This window comes from Canis aureus, chromosome 18 (assembly GCF_053574225.1).
Source record: "Canis aureus isolate CA01 chromosome 18, VMU_Caureus_v.1.0, whole genome shotgun sequence".
Lineage (NCBI taxonomy): Eukaryota > Metazoa > Chordata > Mammalia > Carnivora > Canidae > Canis > Canis aureus.
In genome coordinates this window covers 1,506,937-1,524,233 of record NC_135628.1, presented here as the reverse complement: position 1 = coordinate 1,524,233, position 17,297 = coordinate 1,506,937, and the positions used below count along the sequence as shown (strand labels likewise).

General features: G+C 53.4%; 1 protein-coding gene across 1 annotated transcript in view; it reads right to left on the bottom strand.

Annotated features, from left to right (window-relative positions):
• The window catches only part of FAM3C (FAM3 metabolism regulating signaling molecule C), a 52,626-nt gene extending 43,032 nt beyond the window's left edge, over nucleotides 1-9,594 (bottom strand). The window contains exon 1 of the mRNA XM_077855989.1: nucleotides 9,467-9,594. The gene's annotated coding sequence lies outside the window, so the exon portion shown is untranslated. The remainder of the gene's footprint in view (nucleotides 1-9,466) is intronic.
• Nucleotides 9,595-17,297: the final 7,703 nt, after the last annotated feature.

The following is a 17,297-nucleotide window of genomic DNA, read 5'->3' as shown; positions in this document are numbered from 1 at the left end:
GGCCAGGGTCCACGCCGGCCCATGCAGGGCTCGCAGGCTGCTCGGGGCTCTGCTCGCCTGTGCTGCCCACGCCCACTCCAGGCCCCGAAGGCCGCGGGACGAGGCACCCAGGTCACAGCCCCCTGGAAACCACAGGACATGACCAGGCTGCGGGGACACCCACGCGCGGCCAACACCTCACACTCCGTAAACCAGACGAAACGCCTGGGTCACTCTCCTCAGCTGCGAAGGGGCATCGCTGGTTCAGTGCAGCTGCAGCTCGGGGGGGCCAACGGCAAGGTCACGCCAACCGCGGCTGCCAGACTGGTCCCTGTGGGCCCTGCATGAGGAGGCAGGTGGACGCCAGACGGGTCCCCGCGGGCCCTTCGCAAGGACAGCAGGTGGATGTGAGACAGGTCCCCACGGTTCCTGCACAAGGAGGCAGGTGGACCAAGACGGGTCCCTGCGGGCCCTCTGCAAGGACAGCAGGTGGATGTGAGACGAGTCCCCATGGGCCCTGCACGAGGAGGCAGGTGGACATGAGACAGGTCCCCACGGACCCTACACGAGGACAGCCAGTGGCCGCGAGCCCGGAGAGGCCCGTGACGGCTGCGTCGGGTCTGCGCCGCTCCGCGCGGCTCCACAAGGCTGTTGCCGAGGAGCCCGAGCACCGCCGATTCCCATCGCCCGCCTGCAGCCTCGCCCCGGAGCATCCGCTCGCCACCCCAGAACCTGGCCTGAACCCCCAGCCGCGGCTCCCCTGGCCCCAGGCCTCTGATCGGAGGAGCCGCCCCTGGTGCGGCCACGGCCCGGGCCTCTCGGCCTCCCCGACCCCGCAGGCCGGCTCGTGGGGACACCCCGCGCATCTCAAGCTCATCCCCTCGCAGCCACGGTCTCTGGAGCCCCCGGGCCAGGACGTGAGGCTTTCGGACTTAGAGCCGTGACCAGGGAAATGAGCTAAAGCTGAAAACAGGAGGCCACGGACACCTGAGAGTCATGGGGTGACTTGTTCCCGAGTCGTTTACAAACAGACGTGAGGCGCTGCCAACCATCTGCAGGGGCGCCGGGGGTCTCAGTGTCTGAGCAGCTGCCTCGGGCCCAGGCCGTGACCCTGGGGTCCTGGGATCGAGTCCCGCATCGGGCTCCCTGCAGGCAGCCTGCTTCTCCCTCTGCCTGGGTCTCTGCCTCTTTCTCCGTGTCTCATGGATAAATAAAAATCTTTAAAATAAATAAAAATAAAAACAATTTGCAAAAGATACCTACACTTATGTGAAGAAAACAGAGCAAACGTCAGCAAATTTTCTCTGTAAAAGGGCCAGATGGTAAATATCCTTGGTTTCGTGGCCCATACACAGAGTCCCCATAGCAACCACTCTGCTCTGCAGTCGTAGCTGGAAACTTGCCGTAGACAGGACATAAACAGACGGGCCCAGTTGTGTTGTGATAAAACTTTATGAACACTGAAACCTGAATTTCATAAAAGTTTTCATGTAACCAAACATTACTTTTGATTTTTTTTTTTTCCCAATCACTTAAAAACACAAAAACCTGTCTTGGCTCCTGGGCCACCCTGACCCATGGGTCATAAGAGAGAAATCAAAAATAAAATTTAAACTACAGACGCCCGGGTGGCTCAGGGGTTGAGCATCTGCCTTTGGATCGTGAGGTCGTGACCCCAGGTCCCGGGATGGAGTCCCACGTTGGGCTCCCTGCATGGAGCCTGCTTCTCCCTCTGCCTGTGTCTCTGCCTCTCTCTCTGTGTCTCTCATGAATAAATAAATAAAAATCTAAATAAAAAATCTTAACCAAAAAAAAAGACTTAAAGTAGACCAGTCTCCAATACTCCAACACTTCTTGCAGGATTACTTGCAGGACACACGTTCTGCAAGGCTGCTATTGTCCTCGGGGAAGTACGACTACAGATGTAGGACAGTCGAGCAGCCCTGAATTCCATGTGCAGTACGTGTCCATCACACGTTTCCATACTCAGCTGCTCTCCGTGGGATGAGGCATAGACTCCACAATGAACAACACAATGGGTCCTCTTCAAAAGGAAGGAAAAACCTTCCCTTCCCATAGATGAGGCGGTCCATCTACGGCAAAGACAGATCTAATCTAGACTTTGGAATGTTTTCCAAAGCAATCCCAGCAGGTAGACAGACATGAATAAATATTAATATTATTACAATCCACTTCATTAATTGTAAATTATGTTGGTGAAGAGACACGCTTCTGTTTTCCTTACATGGGTATTTAAAAGTGATTCTTTTTGTGATAGCTCAAGGGAGGGTTATCTGGTGTTTGATCATTTTTATTTATTTATTTTTAAAGATTTTATTTATTTATTCATAAGAGATACACACAGAGAGAGAGAGGCAGAGACACAGGCAGAGGGAGAAGCAGGCTCCATGCAGGGAGCCCGACGTGGGACTCAATCCCGGGACCCGGAGTCACGCCCTGGGCTGAAGGCAGGTGCTCAACCCCTGAGCCATCCAGGCGTCCCACAATATTACAAATTGAAGCTTTCAAAGATCTTTACTTTAAAAAAGAAACAAAAAACAAACCAAAAAAACCATACAGTAGCTGCCAACTGCTATCAGGTACCCCGTCTCACCCAGATGCTACTGCACGCTCACCCCTGCCGGGCTGGATACATTTTTGAAATAACAAAATGAAGAGAGGTGAGAGAGGGCTGCATTCATTTGAAAGAATCAGAACATTTAAAAACAAATTATGATACCTGAGCGGCTCACTGTGTCATAAATATTATGCACCTAATAGAATTTGGCGTTATTAACACTAAATGCTTAATAGAAAAAAAATCAATTGCTAACTTCGGAGAGCATCGGAGTACGCACGGGCCACTCTGATGGTCAATCATAGAACATGCATCTGTTTAAAAGAATCTAACGCTTGAACAAACACACGTTACACATCTTTAAAAACTGGGTATATAACCTGGTAATAATTAAATGAAAAAAAAAATCTGTTTTTTCTTTTATAGAAAAAAGAGCGCATACAAGCAGAGGGAGAGGGAGAATTTGAAGCAGGCTCCAAGCTCGGCGCGGAGACCGACGCGGGGCTCGATCCCATGACCCTGAGATCATGACCTGAGCCAAGGTCACGAGTCAGACGCTCGGCCACCTGAGCCACCCAGGTGCCCCTAAAGGGGAAAACTTAAGTGACCACCTAACAGAAGAGTATCCCGGGTCTCTAAGGGACTGGACTAACCTTCCTTAGACTAGAAGAAAAAAGGAGCAAAGAAACGAGGTCTTGCTTGCTTTGGGGAGCGGGATCTGCGTGGAGTGTGCATTGCCAAGGCCCACAAGTGCTTCAGGTGGTCGCGGGAAGGACACGGGCGGGCGGGACCACCCGACCCGCAAGGCGGCTTCCAAGGGGAGGCTGGGCAGCAACGGCCGACACTGAAATCTGAGTCTCAGAGCCAGGACGACGGTCGGAGGATAGAATCTTAGTTCGCAGGGACCCGGAGCCCCGCCTGCCGGCACGTCCTCCCCAAACTACCCTGGACAGAGGCCCGCGCCCTGTCGGTGGCCAAGGAACAAAGAGAATGGGAAGCACCGGATGGAGGAGCCAGAGGCTGCTTCTGACTCCGCGCGGGACCCGAACCTGCCGCTCGCCCCTAAGCACCTGCACCCTGCTCCCGTTTGGCTCTCCAGGCAGGGGCCGGGGCTGCAGCGACACCCCGGGAAACTCCTCCGTGGCCTCCACCTGCCAGGATGTGACAAAGTCTGGGACACGGAGCTGCCAGTCACGTGCCTGCCCCTCCTGCACCGGCTCTGCCCCCACAGACGCCACGCAGGGAGCTGCAACCCCACCCTGCCAGGAGCCAGGATACCTCGCATTTCTGGGGGAAGCCCCATCCCCCTGGTGACCAGCTTGGGAGCTCCAGTCCCTGCTTCTTTGGGACCCTGAGGTATCAGGCTTGGGAAGGATTTCAGTTGGTTGACAAGCTCTCCAGCCACGTTTCCTGCAAATACTTCAGGTGATTAAAAACGAAATGGACACGTGCTCTGCTTCCTCTCCCAAGTCTAACAGGGCGAGACAACGTCTTCCTGAGAAGGAGATTTCATTTTTTCATTTTTTTTTTTTTTTAAAGATGTTATTTATTCATTCATGAGAGACCCAGAGAGAGAGAGAGAGGCAGAGACACAGGCGGAGGGAGAAGCAGGCTCCATGCAGGGAGCCCGACGTGGGACTCCATCCCGGGACCTGGGGTCACGACCTCACGATCCAAAGGCAGATGCTCAACCCCTGAGCCACCCGGGGCGTCCCAAATGTTTCATTTTCTAAGATGACACCACCCGAGGCAGGTGGGATTGCTCTTTGTTGAATCCTCATTAGGCCAAAAGACGTGCTCCGACCCCCGGGCACTGTGTCACTCGGTCCCTGCTATGCCACCAAGGCCCGGCCCGAGCTGGAGCCGGGGTCCGGGGCGGCTCAGCCACAGTGCTGTCACCTGTCTCCTGCAGCTGCTCCAGCAGCAGGGAGAGGAGCGGGCTGGTGCACACGCACAGCGGCAGCGCCCGGCATCCATGAGGGGAGAGGCTACCGGGAAACACGGGACCGACGACGAAGCCGTCCGCGAGGCCACCGTGGCGTTACGTCAATAGCTCGGTGAACTGTAATCGCAAAATGGAAATCACTCAAGTACAAAGAAGCTAGAAGTAAGACTTCTGAACTCTCAACACGTACACGCCTGGGGACTGAGGATGAAGGTGACGCGGGGCCCCACTGGAGGCCGGTACGCCCTGCCAGCTTGTGTTTTACAACAAGTCATCGGTAGAAACCTCGTCACCAATCGACACCGGTGAGGACACCCGGCACCGAAGCCATGGTAGACAAATAGTTTACGTGGCGAGAGGTCCGAAGAAATGCTACACTGTGGTTCTTGTACCTCGTGGCTTCTAGGATTCCTAGACCACTGACCCTAAGAGGGGCTGTGGCTCCTCGGGCACCTGGGACAACTTCCCGATTCCTCGGTGCACACTACTCTCCTCGTTTTAACAGGTCTCAAACCGAGACGAGATTTACAACCACGTTCTTCCCCCAGAGCAGAATACGAAATAGCGGCCGAGGCCTACGCTACCAACAGCCCCAACAGCCCCAACAGCCCCGATGCCCTGAGACAGCAGATCCGGTCCTCTGAAGCTCTAGCTGGAGGGGACCCACAGCAGGGCCACCGCAATTACTGGTGGGCTTTTTAAAATGCAAATTCCTGAGCCCAGAATCCCTCAGGAGGATTAAAACCCCGCATGTTTAATGGGCTCCCCATGTGGTTCTCACCCTCCTTCAGATCTGAGAACTTCAGAACTCCCGCACAGCGGAGATCCAGGCGCATGGAGAAGTCTGGAGAGGCGAGGGGGAGGCCTGGCCGATCTAGGCCAGAAAAGCCCAAAGGTAAAACTCATAAAACAAGAATTTCATTCTTTCCTTAACAATGAATGGAAATCAGCCTGACTCGGGGCCAGGTCTGCAGCAGGGGAGAGGAGGGAAAGGCGGCCAGTCGATCCGTCTGGAGACTTGGGATCGAGGAACAGCATAGAGCAAGCTCCTGTTTGCAAAGGTTATAAGAGTATTCGCCTCAAAATCACCCCCACGCTCTCTTGCAGTTTTTCCTCACCTACCAAAGCAGAATTTCGCGTAAAAAGCTATAATCCGGCGGAAGACATTAAATGATCAGGTTTCTGTAACTGAGAGCACCAGCAGGCCAAACACAGAGGACAAAGTGACATCGAGCTCTGCGAGCCCCGTCGGACTTCTACAGCCGTGCGCGCAACAGGTGTGCTGGGAGCCACTCACTACCCTGCTGTCCCTCCGGGAAACCAAAGAAGGACACGCAGAGCAGAAGTCGGGATCGCTGAGAACCACGGCAAAAATAAAATTAAGTAAGCTGTAAACGTAAGAAACTCAGTAGGGCACGCAAGTGTCCAGTTCACAAACTGCAACAACCAAAAAAGGATTAGAGAAAGGCTCACACTTACAATCAAACCATCTCCCTGTCCTACAGCTAAGTTAGGTGGGGCCAGAGGAGCACCTACAAGTTCTTGCTCCGGATGAAGGTTTAAGGATTCCCCTACAGGGCTCGTCGGCTGAGCCTGAACCTAAGTAGTGTGCAGAATTTAACTGAGCCAGAGCGGACGTCATTCTGTTGGTCGCACCTCCCACGTGAGGAAATGCAGGAGCAGAGCCGTCTGCGCGCCCCGGAAGGCACACCGCTTCCACCCCAAAGGCCTAGCGAGGCTTAGCAGCTGTTTGCAAAGCACAGGTAGCAAGAAGCTGCTCGCGTCAACTGTTCTGAGCCCGTGGAGAAATCCGTCTTCGCCGACCACAGGACACGTCCAGCAATCCCTTCGCTGCAGGTGGTGAATGGCAGTGATGACAGTCCTGATGCCCTACTGGGCCTGGAGTTGGCTAGAACCTAGGATGAAGTTCGCCTCGGGACCCGACCGCGGCAGTGATGTCCACGGAGCTGCTTCCCCCAGCACACAAACACCACCAGGGCGTCATCGGCGGGGGGAGGCCTAGACAAGACGCGGAATGCATCGGTCCCTGGACTATCACTTAGTCACAAAGTGATCCCAGTGCTCTTACGCGCTGTCGCGGGTGACCTTCTAAAACACCGTGCACAGTGGAAGCGGCCAGACGTAAGCGATCACCTCTTGTAGGACCCATTTGTATGGAACACCCAGAACGGGGAGACCAACAGGGCCACAAGGAATAGCGGTTGCCAGGGGCTCAAGGAACGGGGAGAGGGGAGTGACTGTTTAACGGACAAGAGCTCTCCTTCTGGAAATGATGAAAACGTCTCAGGACTACACAGCGGTGACGGCTGCACACCACCGTGAATGTGCTACACGCTACTGAGCCGCACACTTAAAACTGGTAAATGCTGATGTGAAATGAATTTAATTTCCTAAAGAAGGAAATTAAAAAAAAAAAATCAGAGTAAAACTGTAAAAATCGTAAACAGTAGAGTAAAACTGTAAATATAAACAGTAGATGAAAAAAGTGATTGGATTAGAAATCAGGGAGATGTTAAGTCATCTCAGAATCGCTTCAATCAAATGGAAGAGGCCACGGAAAAAGAGATTGAAAGAACACCAGTGGGGTAAGCGGTGGAAACGGAATTTCCTCCTCTGAAAGAAGGTCAGCTGACTGTATTTTAGGAGCTGAATAAAAATCACAAAAACCTCCTAAAGCTTAAATATCTTGAGGATCTTGCTCAATCTCCCCAAATTAAGGGGGGAAAAAAAGGCACTGCACGGGATTCAAGAATTCAGTCAATGCCATTCATGAAGCACCTAATGAAGAATTACTGCTTAAACCCAGGCTCTGTGATCCCAAGGAGGGAACCCTCCTGGACTAAGTACAAAACAAATGTTTGCTACTGTGTGAAGCTCTGAGCCAAATGGATTTCTGTGCGACCTCGGGGCAAAATTTGTTGGTTCTTGGGTCTTGCATCTTTCAGCTTTAAGAAATGGGTATAAAAATGAAAAAAAAAAAAAAAAGAGAAAGACTCACTGCCTCAAAGAAAACAGCTTTGTGCAGGCCCAGGCTGTCTTATATCTTAGCATCCGTGATACCTATAATAATTGGCACATACTGGGCACTTGAATATTTTTAAATGAATATAGAAATTTTTGAACAGGGACACCGTATACGATTAAAATATGTGTGTGGGGGAGGAAAAACCAAAAGGTAAAACTCTGATGATCCAAAAGTGACAATACTACTTTTTGCCATTCAATAATCTCTTAGCCCTTAGCCCCTTCTCTGCAATCACCTTCGTTTTTAATGTATCTTCATTCATTATGAAATATTAGTTACTAATGCTTAAGGTAGCAATCCAAAGTTGGTGATTGTAACAAAGTATCTTCTAAGTCCATTCTGAAAGTCGCTTTTGCACAGTCTCATTGTGATTCCCTTTTGAAACCCAAGTCCCCCTACCATGGGGATTCTGAAGGAATGTGGCCTGTGTCTTTTTTAAAAACCCTCATTCGTGTTTGATTCTAAGAGATCCCCAGGTTGAGAATCACTCCATCGAACTCTTTTTATTTCTCACTGTCAAGAAATGCTAGCCTTGGGTGAGCTGGGAAGACATTACATGGAAATTTGTGAAACAAAGCTTGTAACACCTGCATAAGATTGGGGAGGGGTGTGTGTGTGTGTGGGGGGGTAACCTCAGTCCACTGCTAGAGAACTCAAGAGACTGGCAGCCTTTAGAAAGAGGTACAATTAACGATATGACCCAACGGACTCTGATTCTGCCCATTTCTTGTTGAAGAGCCTAAGCTAGCAACTTTATTTTCTAACTTAAATGGAGCTCCCTTTGCACCCCGTACAATGCACAACATGAATATCAGTGATGTTTCCCAAACCCTGTAGCATCTAACAGTATATCACGGGCGCCCCAAGGCCGGGAAGGGCCCAAGGGGGTCCCGCATCGACCGTCACCATCGACCTTCACTTAACCTCTAGAGCAGCCCCCCATTTTCACCTGCAAAAATAAGAAAGATAAAAGGACTAACTCTTTGGCTTGTTGGGAAACCAACAGGTATGAAAGCATTCGGCACAGCGCCCAGGAAGCAACCTGGTACTACAGTGTCCTACCTTGTATCCCTAGATTCCTGGGAAAGGGAGAGAAAAAGGTTCTGTGGGTTAGACAGCAGCTCTGTATGACACGGAACTGGGGGGGGGGATGGTGACACGCAGGGGTAGGTCGCTACCTGGAGTCCTCGGTTGGACACGTGTGCTATTTGGGTGTAAGGTCCCTAACCCTGGCCCCCTGGGAATTCTGCGGGCAGCAGCCGAGGAAGGAGCAGCACGTTCCTGGGTGGCACCGGGTGTCCACGAGCTCGTGCCGGAGAGAAGTGCCTCCAGGTCGGGAGACCTCAAACTTTGCAAGGGAGCCAAGCCCCCCCTTCCCCTCCTCCCCGGGGCCGGGCCGGGCCGGGGCAGCAGCAGGTCCACTCTCCCCGCCCCAGCAGTGGCCCGGCCCGCGCTCCCTCCCCCTCCTCGAGCCGAGCCGGCCTCCAGCCTCCCCCCACCTCCCAGGCCCCCAGGCGGGGGCGCCCACCGAGGGCCAGGTGCAGGCCCGGGCAGGGGGAGGTGCAGCGGGGGTGCAGGGGGGGAGCAGGGGGGAGGGTGCAGCGGGGGTGCAGGGGGAGGGTGCAGCGGGCCGGGAGCAGGGGGAGAGCAGGAGGGAGGGTGGAGCGGGGGGGAGCAGGGAGGGAGCAGGGGGGAGAGCAGGGAGGAGCAGGGGGGAGAGCAGGGGGTGCAGAGGGAGGTTGCAGCGGGGGAGCAGGGGAGGGTGCAAGGGGGAGCAGGGGGTGCAGCGGGGAGAGCGGGGGGTGATGGGGGGTGCAGCGGGGGAGCAGCGGCCTCCACCCCCCGCCCCCCCACCCCCCCCGCGGGATGCGCCACGACGCCCCGGGCGAGCGCCCCGCCCCCGCCTCCCCCTCCTCACCCGCCGCGACTCGCCCTCCGGCGGGGCCTTCCGGCCTCTGAGCGCCGAGTCCTGCCGGAGGCCGCCCGCACCGCCGCCGCTCGGCCGCCGCTTCCTCCCGGGCTCCTCCGCGCCCCCGCCCCGCCCCGCCCCGAGGAAGCCCGCCCGCCGCCCCCCCGCCCCCGCCGCCTCCGCGCCCCGCGCCGGGGAGCCGCGCCCGCCCCCTGGCGGTGGAGGACCGCGCGGCCCGCGGGAAGGGAGGGCGGGAGGGCGCGGGGAGGGGAAGGGAGGGGGCGGGGCTGCGCGGGCGGGGGGAGGGGGAGGAGGGGGGCCTGCACCTGCCGCCTGGGGACCCTCCGCCCTTGCTAACCCCCGGGGGGGGGTGCCCTGACCTTGCCTCCCTGCAGGCCTCCTGCCCTTACTGCCCCGGAGGGGGGTGCCCTGACCTTGCCTCCCCGGGGTGCCCCTGTCCTTTGCTGGGGGGTGCCCTGCCCTTGCTGCCCCAGGGGGGTGCCCCTGCACTTGCGGCAGGAGGGGGTCGTCTGCCCTTGCCTCCCCGGGGTGCCCTGTCCTTGCTGCCCCAGGGGGGTGCCCCTGCACTTGCGGCAGGAGGGGGGCCCCTGCCCTTGCTGCACGGGGGTCCCTGCACGTGCCGCCTGGGGGCTGCGGGGCCCGGGGAGGGGCAGTGCGAGGCTAGGTCCGCCGTCCTCCCCGTCACCGCATCCGACCCTAAAGGCCGGAGTCTGCAGAGAAGCGGTGAGGGCGAGGGCGTGCCGGGCAGGTGCCAGGGCCAGGGGACCCGGGCCCGGGGGAAGGCGGCGCGGTGTGCGGGGCCTGCAAGGACGGAGCCCCGGCTCCCCGGGTCAGGCCCCAGGGTCGGGCCCCAGGGTCGGGGCTGGGTGAGCCCCAGGCCCCGGCCCTTGGGTGGGGCCCGCACATCCCCTCCTGCCGAGGCCCAGGCCCAGGCCTTGCAGTGCCGGGGAGCGGGGTGACTGTGAAGGCCCCTCGGCCATCAGGACAGCACGTGGCCGGGGAGACCACACTGCATTGGGCTTAACAGGGCTTCACGGTGCTCAGTGTCCCACGAAGCCTTAGCTTTTCTCCAAAAGTATAAAACACGGAACCTAAACAATAGCTGGGAACCTGCAGGGGGAGGCGACCAGGCCCTCTGGAGCCCCGCTGGTGCCCAGGACTTTGCACGCCTCTTAAGGGCGTGTTCTCCCTTAAGGCTCACGACTCAGGCAAAATAGACATTATCTGCGTGTCACTCTTAACAAGTTAAAAAAAAAAAAATCACAATTCCAAAACCCAGTTTGAATCACTTGCTCGCAAGTAGGAGGCAGTGAGCTGTGCAGCTAGAGCTCCAGCCTGGGTCCCTCCAGCTCCAAACAATGAGGCGCTTTGTTTCTTTTTTAAAGATTTATTTATTTGAGAGAAAGAGAGAGAGCAGGGTAGGGGGAGAGGGAGAGAGAGGGAATCCTCAAGCTGACGGCCAGCTGAGTGGGGAACCCCTTGGGGTACAGGCCCAGGGCCCTGAGATCAGGACCTGAGCGGCAACCGGGAGTCCAGTGCTTAACCGACTGAGCCCCCCAGGCTCCCCGAGACGTTTTATTTCTTACGGTGCCTAAACCCACAACATGTACTGTACATGTGTTTCCCCCCAGACCCCCCCCCCCCCGTCCCACCGAAAGAATTTCTGAAACCTCTTGAAAAGGATGTCAGGCCTTATTTATGCAGCAGCTTTCCCATCCTTAGCTGAATTGGCCCGTGTAGACGTGACCCGGGCCGTATTCTTACAGCAACCGTACTTGGAACAATTTGTGGTTTGAAATTGCATTTAATAGGCTACGTGCCCGTGGCCACGATATACAGATTAGAGCCCCTCAGTAGGTAATGAAAATAATACTAGTGGATCACAACCAATATTCTGTTGTCAAATTGAACGGAATAGGACAAAAGCTTCAGCATTCACAGCACAAGGTGACGCTAAGTGTCGGTTCATGAAACATTTGTTCGTTTGTATCAAGTGTGGGTGAGTGTCTGGGTGACAGTGTCCTGTGTTGCAATGTAAACTATATTTCTGGGATCCCTGGGTGGCGCAGCGGTTTAGCGCCTGCCTTTGGCCCAGGGCGCGATCCTGGAGACCCGGGATCAAATCCCACATCAGGCTCCTGGTGCATGGAGTCTGCTTCTCCCTCTGCCTGTGTCTCTGCCTCTCTCTCTCTCTCTGTGACTATCATAAAAATAAATAAATAAATAAATAAATAAAAAAACCTATATTTCTTCACATGAGCTGCAATGGTTAAAAGTTGGTGGTTTTTTTTGTTTTTGTTTTTGTTTTTGTTTTTTTGGTTTTTTTTTTTGGAACACCTGTTCAGCAACCCGGTGTTTCACCTACCTTTTTTACTTGGCAAGAGGTAGGAGAGTCAGGAAGTAATGAAGATTAGTGATTAAGTTTAATGAGACTACAGAGAACAGAGTTCTTTGCAGCTCTGGGAGGTTTAATCCAAACAGGTGTTGTTGCTGTGTGACATGATAATACGCATTAATAATTTGTATTTTTACAGCCAATATTTATTACATATTTACCGTGTGCCAGGCTCCTTGCTGAGTAGCGCAGCTATGTTAGCTCGTTTAATCCTCAGGACAATCCTATAAGTATAGAGGAGAAAATGTGAGAGGGAAAGGGAAAACTGCCCGAGGTCCCCTTGCTAGTACGTGATAGAGCCGAGATTCGAACCCACATGTTCAGCCTCAGAGCCCAGCCCACCTCATGTGTACTTGGGAAGAAAAGTTCATTTTCTCTTCGATGATGGCAGAGATTTATGTAGAGCCCTAACATACTACACTATTTCCCATATACGGATTACATAATATTGTTAAATATAAAACTTGATGAGGGCAGCCTGGGTGGCTCAGCGGTTAAGTGTCTGCCTTCAGTCCAGGGCGTGCCCCTGAGGTCCCAGGATCGAGTCCCGCGTCGGGCTCCCATGGAGCCTGCTTCTCCCTCTGCCTGTGTCTCTGCCTCTCTCCCTTTCTCTGTCTCTCATGAATAAATAAAATCTTAAAAAAAAAAAAAAAAAAGAAACTTGATGAAAAGCCTCAGAACTTTAACCGGACCCATCCTCACATGGGACCCATTTTGATTCCCTTGGGCATCAGTCTCGTCTACCTGCACTAGTGCACTGCCCGCGAGTCCAATTCCTCCCATCCCTGCAAATCACGCCACTCTTACCGTCGAGGGGTACAGTCTGCCTGCCTTGCTCTCAAACCTAGGCTGGCCCTGGGACTTTTTTTTGATACACAGAATATGCTGGAAGCAATGCTGTGTGACTGCTGAACCTTGGAACTTCCATTTCCACTGCCTTGGGAGCCAGTCACCATATAGGGACGGTCGGACGAGGCTCCTGGAGAAGGAGAAACCGCAGAGAGAGACCAAGACCTCGTGCGGCACGACCCACCCCAGACACCCTGCCCGAGGTCCTAGGTGTGGGAGTGAAGTCATCGGGCCCGTGGAGCGCGCCCCATGGGTGACCCCACACGGTGCCGCCTGGGAGCCTCCTGGTTGAGACCAGCCAGCACCACAGAATCCTGGGAAATAGCTGTTTGCTGTTGTTTGGAGTTGCTGAATCATGTAGTATTTTTTTTCACATAGCAATAGAAATCTGAAACGTGGAAAGAAAAGTTTGTTAAAACAACAACAACAACAACAACAACAACAACAACAAAGCTGACCAGCTCAGGGAGTAGGATTACTTTGAAATATTAAGGCATGTTTATACTGGATCATAAAGTCGACCCCGTAGAGAGATGGCCAGAAACTTGCGTAGCTTTTTGAAAATATCAGAGAGGGGGGGGACGGGAAACAGAGGTAGAATAATAAAAACAAGAATAAAAGCGTCAAATCTGATACCTGTCTGGGTAACATCCCACCCACCCGGGTGCGAGTTGGAGCCCCCTCTTCAGAATGCTCCCAGAAGTGTGCCGCAGGCCTCCCGGGCCGCGTGGGCCTGGTGGTGTAGGCCCCGCACCGCTAGTGTCACCTCGCAGCCCGCCGGCCCCCTCCTGCGCGGCTGGACGGTCGCCAGCTGACCCCGGCTGAGCCCTAGGTGTCTGTCTACGCAGACTCCACGCTTCCCGACGGCGCTTCTCACAGCCTGTGCAGGCCCGGGTTGCCGGCTGGCCCTTTGCTAGATGCCTCGCCCTAAGTGCCCCCCCTTTCCTCTCCCGGGTGTTCCTGCCAAGGACAGGCCCCGGCCCAGGGCCACGTCCCCAGGCCTGTCCCCGCTCTCACTGCCTTTCGTGTTGCAGCCCTGACATTTCTCTGGCTTTACCGACGTTCTCACGAGGAGAAGTATGAATGGATCCCCGAAGGGGGCCCGGCCGTGACGCGCCTGGACACCCGAACTCAAATTCAAGGACGCGATAAAGGCTTTCTTCTGAGGACCCTGGAGACTCCCAGATGATCATTTTTGTATCTTAAATAGTGACTGCCCAGGGGTATCGTGTGCAGGGGTACGTCCGTGAAAAAGAAGTGTAAGAGCTGTGGGGGAAGGAAAAGCATCCTCCTTCCCGTCAGTGAGGGGTTCTCAGCTCGGGGGTCACCGTGCTCTTTTTGGGGGGAAGCTAAAACATAACCCTCTTTGTTCGTCAATAGTTGTGTTTTTTTCTATTTTCTAGGAACCTGTGAGGGCAGAATAGTTAAGTTTTAGAAGGCTGGAATACCCACAGATCCCATAGCACAGTTGATGTACATTTACGATTTTAACACACATTTTTGCCATTTTAATCATTTTTAAGAGCACAGCCCAGTCGTATCGAGTACATTCACATTGTTGTGCGACCCACACTACCATCCATCTCCAGGACTCTTTTCATCTTGAAAATCTGAAGCTCTGTAGTTATTGAACAATAATTCCCCATTCCGTGGTCCCTCCAGTCCGTGACAGGTACCGTCCTACTTTCTCTTCCTGTGAGTTTGACTTTAGATGACTCATATGAGCAAATCAGTGTACTTTAAAAGCCGGCATTCTCCTAGATTTCATGACACTATATTTGATACATAAGCACACAGTCTATACAAAATAAGTGGGTTTTTACATTATAAAACATATGTAAGATACAGTGAAATCATATCACATGTTTCTGCTTAAAGAAGGACTCTGGTTTTCCATCTATTACTACTTTTTTATGGCAAAGTACAAGAAAACTCTAGATACCATAAAAATTTGGGTTTTTAAATATCTTCCTGATTTTACTCCCTAGGAGATTCTGGTTTGGATTAGATCTTTTTAGTAGATCTTCCAGTGTGGCGAAATTTGGCGTTTTCGTCTTGGTGATAAATCATATTAAATGATGCAGTGACTATGGTAACCCACATCTAAAATACGTATTGGAACCATGACTACAAAGTGACTTCCCTTTTCCTGAAATCATGCACAAGTGTGTATTATAAGCAATTATTAAGGTCACTGGTGGTTTCTTCAGAAGAATCGTTTATTACTCTGTTTTATAAAATATTACCTCCTAGGAAAATTTCTGATTCGGCGCCAGAATCTAAAAACTACTTTTTGAAGTCTCCTATGGCAGTGTTACCTGTTTGCAAGGCCAAGGAAAGGTGAAAAAAAAAAAAAAATGATGGATCAGCCAAACACACACACACACACACACGCACACACGCACGCACATCACATCCCTTGCAGATGCATAACATACACATAGTCCATTAGGTATTTGTAAGGCCAAGCAAAGGTGAAAAAAAAATGATGGATCAGCCCAAATACTTTCTTTTCTAACTACCACACACTGAATGGGAAAATGTGACTACACCCCTGACATTCATAGAATTCTAAATAAACGAATGAATAAGCCTCACATGAAGTCATCCAAAAACACTTCTTTCCACATCCCATTAAAAAAAAAAAAAAAAAAGAGTCCACCAGAAAGTCCTCCGAGAAGAAGCAACCGAGCATCTATGTGGAGCAAAGTCTGTGTTTCCCTAAAATACGGTCGCTTCCGTCTGCAAGCTCAACTCTGATTAAGAACCAAAGGTGGGAACCCTCTAGGCTAAGCACCAAAGGGTTCACTGCGACGGTGTTTCTTTTAAACGTTAAGATCTCTGGTTACATCCAACTGGAATGCGGTGTTTGCTTTGAAAAGCAAGGCCTTGGGAACACCAGCGACCAAACTCCGTCCACCTTTGAGGATCCCGTTAACGTCTGTCCTCTGCTGGATCTCACGGCCACTGAGGGTAATCCAGCAACACTCCAAGATTGCAGCCGACCTGAGAAATCCAGGAGTCGCAAAGCAAACTAAAACGAAACGAAACCCATTCCATGCACCGTTGCCATCTTTGTTAAGAATTCCGAGGAGCCAGATTGACAACCGTGGAATCCCAGACGAAGCCGTAGCCCGTCGGGCCTCGCGGACCCTAGGATTTCTCCAAGGCTGTCCGTGCCGACGGCCGTTCCTTGATGTCCCCGCCGCCTAGGCAGGGAACCAAAATTAACCTACCCACCCAGATTCGTTTCCCCAGCCGTGTTTCCCATTTCAGGCCGATTTCTACTGCCGTTTCCCCACTCTCACCCCAGCCCTTCCTAAAGACACCACATCTGAGCTCTTCCGAGATTGTATCCTGATTACATTTGAAAGGTTATTTGTGTGTCCCTAGCTGTTCTTTTCTTTTCTTTTTTTCTTTTCTTTTCTTTTCTTTTTTTTTTCATTTGCACTTTTATTTTGAAATGTTTCTTGCAGAACTGTGGCCTCCCTGAGGTTTGGTACATGTTTTTAAGTGTAATTTATTTACCCCGAGAAGTTCTGTTCAAATAGAGCATCTGGTATTTTGTAGAGTTCTATCCAATAGTCAAATTTTCCATCTCTATTCATGAAGCAAAAGCCAGGGAAATTGCTCACTTCGCTTAAAAAAAAAAACAAAAAAAACAAAAAAAAACCAAGAGTGGGAAATTGAACCTTCAGTTTCTGGAGGTTCCAAAATAATGTCACCTCCCGCCGACTCCGCGTGTCCTCTGTCCCCGTAGGACGGCCCTCCCGACGCCGTCGTTGCTTAAGTCCTGGGCGGGGCCGGTGGGCTGATGAGGAGTCAGGGAGAAAGCTAGGCCCTGCAGGGCTCCCGGGGTCACCGGCTGCGGAGGGGCCACCGGCAGGGCTGCGAGGCCGTCGAGGCCACCCTGCGCCCTGGGGTTGGAACGAGAACGATTCCCTCGCAGACTTTTGGGTTTGGTCTGGGTTTTCTTCAGTGGTGGAGTCTCTAGAGGCGGGGCTGAGACCCTCCCACGGTCGGTGGTCCCAGAGAATTCTGAATCCCACCCCCACCCCCCCAGGCCCGCAGGCCCCTGTGAGCTCCGGCCTCCTCCCGCGGGCCCACCCGGGCCTCCCCGCGCCGGGCGGCCACCAGCCCAGGGCAACGGCCTTCCTCCCACCTGCAGACCCTCCGAGGGGCTCAGGCTGGTCCCCAGAAGGTCCCCTTACCGGAAACCCAGAGGCCCATGCTTGGTCCCTCCCTGTGGCCTCAGCTAAGCTGCCCACACTCTCGGAGCCTCTCCTGCGTGGCACGTGGCTTGGCCCACCGTGGGGCTTGGGGTGCGGTTACACGTGTAGGGGTCCCCCCCGGCACCCTAGCGCATCTCCCCAGGCAGCGACCCAGGGTTCCCGGCATCAGGATGGCCCCGGGCTCAAAAACAGATTTCCCCAAACATTTTGCGTGAAAAATTTGACTCCCTGTATAGGACGCCTGCGAGTCCCTTGACTATACGTAGATAAACTCCACCTTGAGGACAGTGCACGGCCCCCGGCAGCCGGGACCTGTTGTCCATCTCCATGATTTTGTCATTTC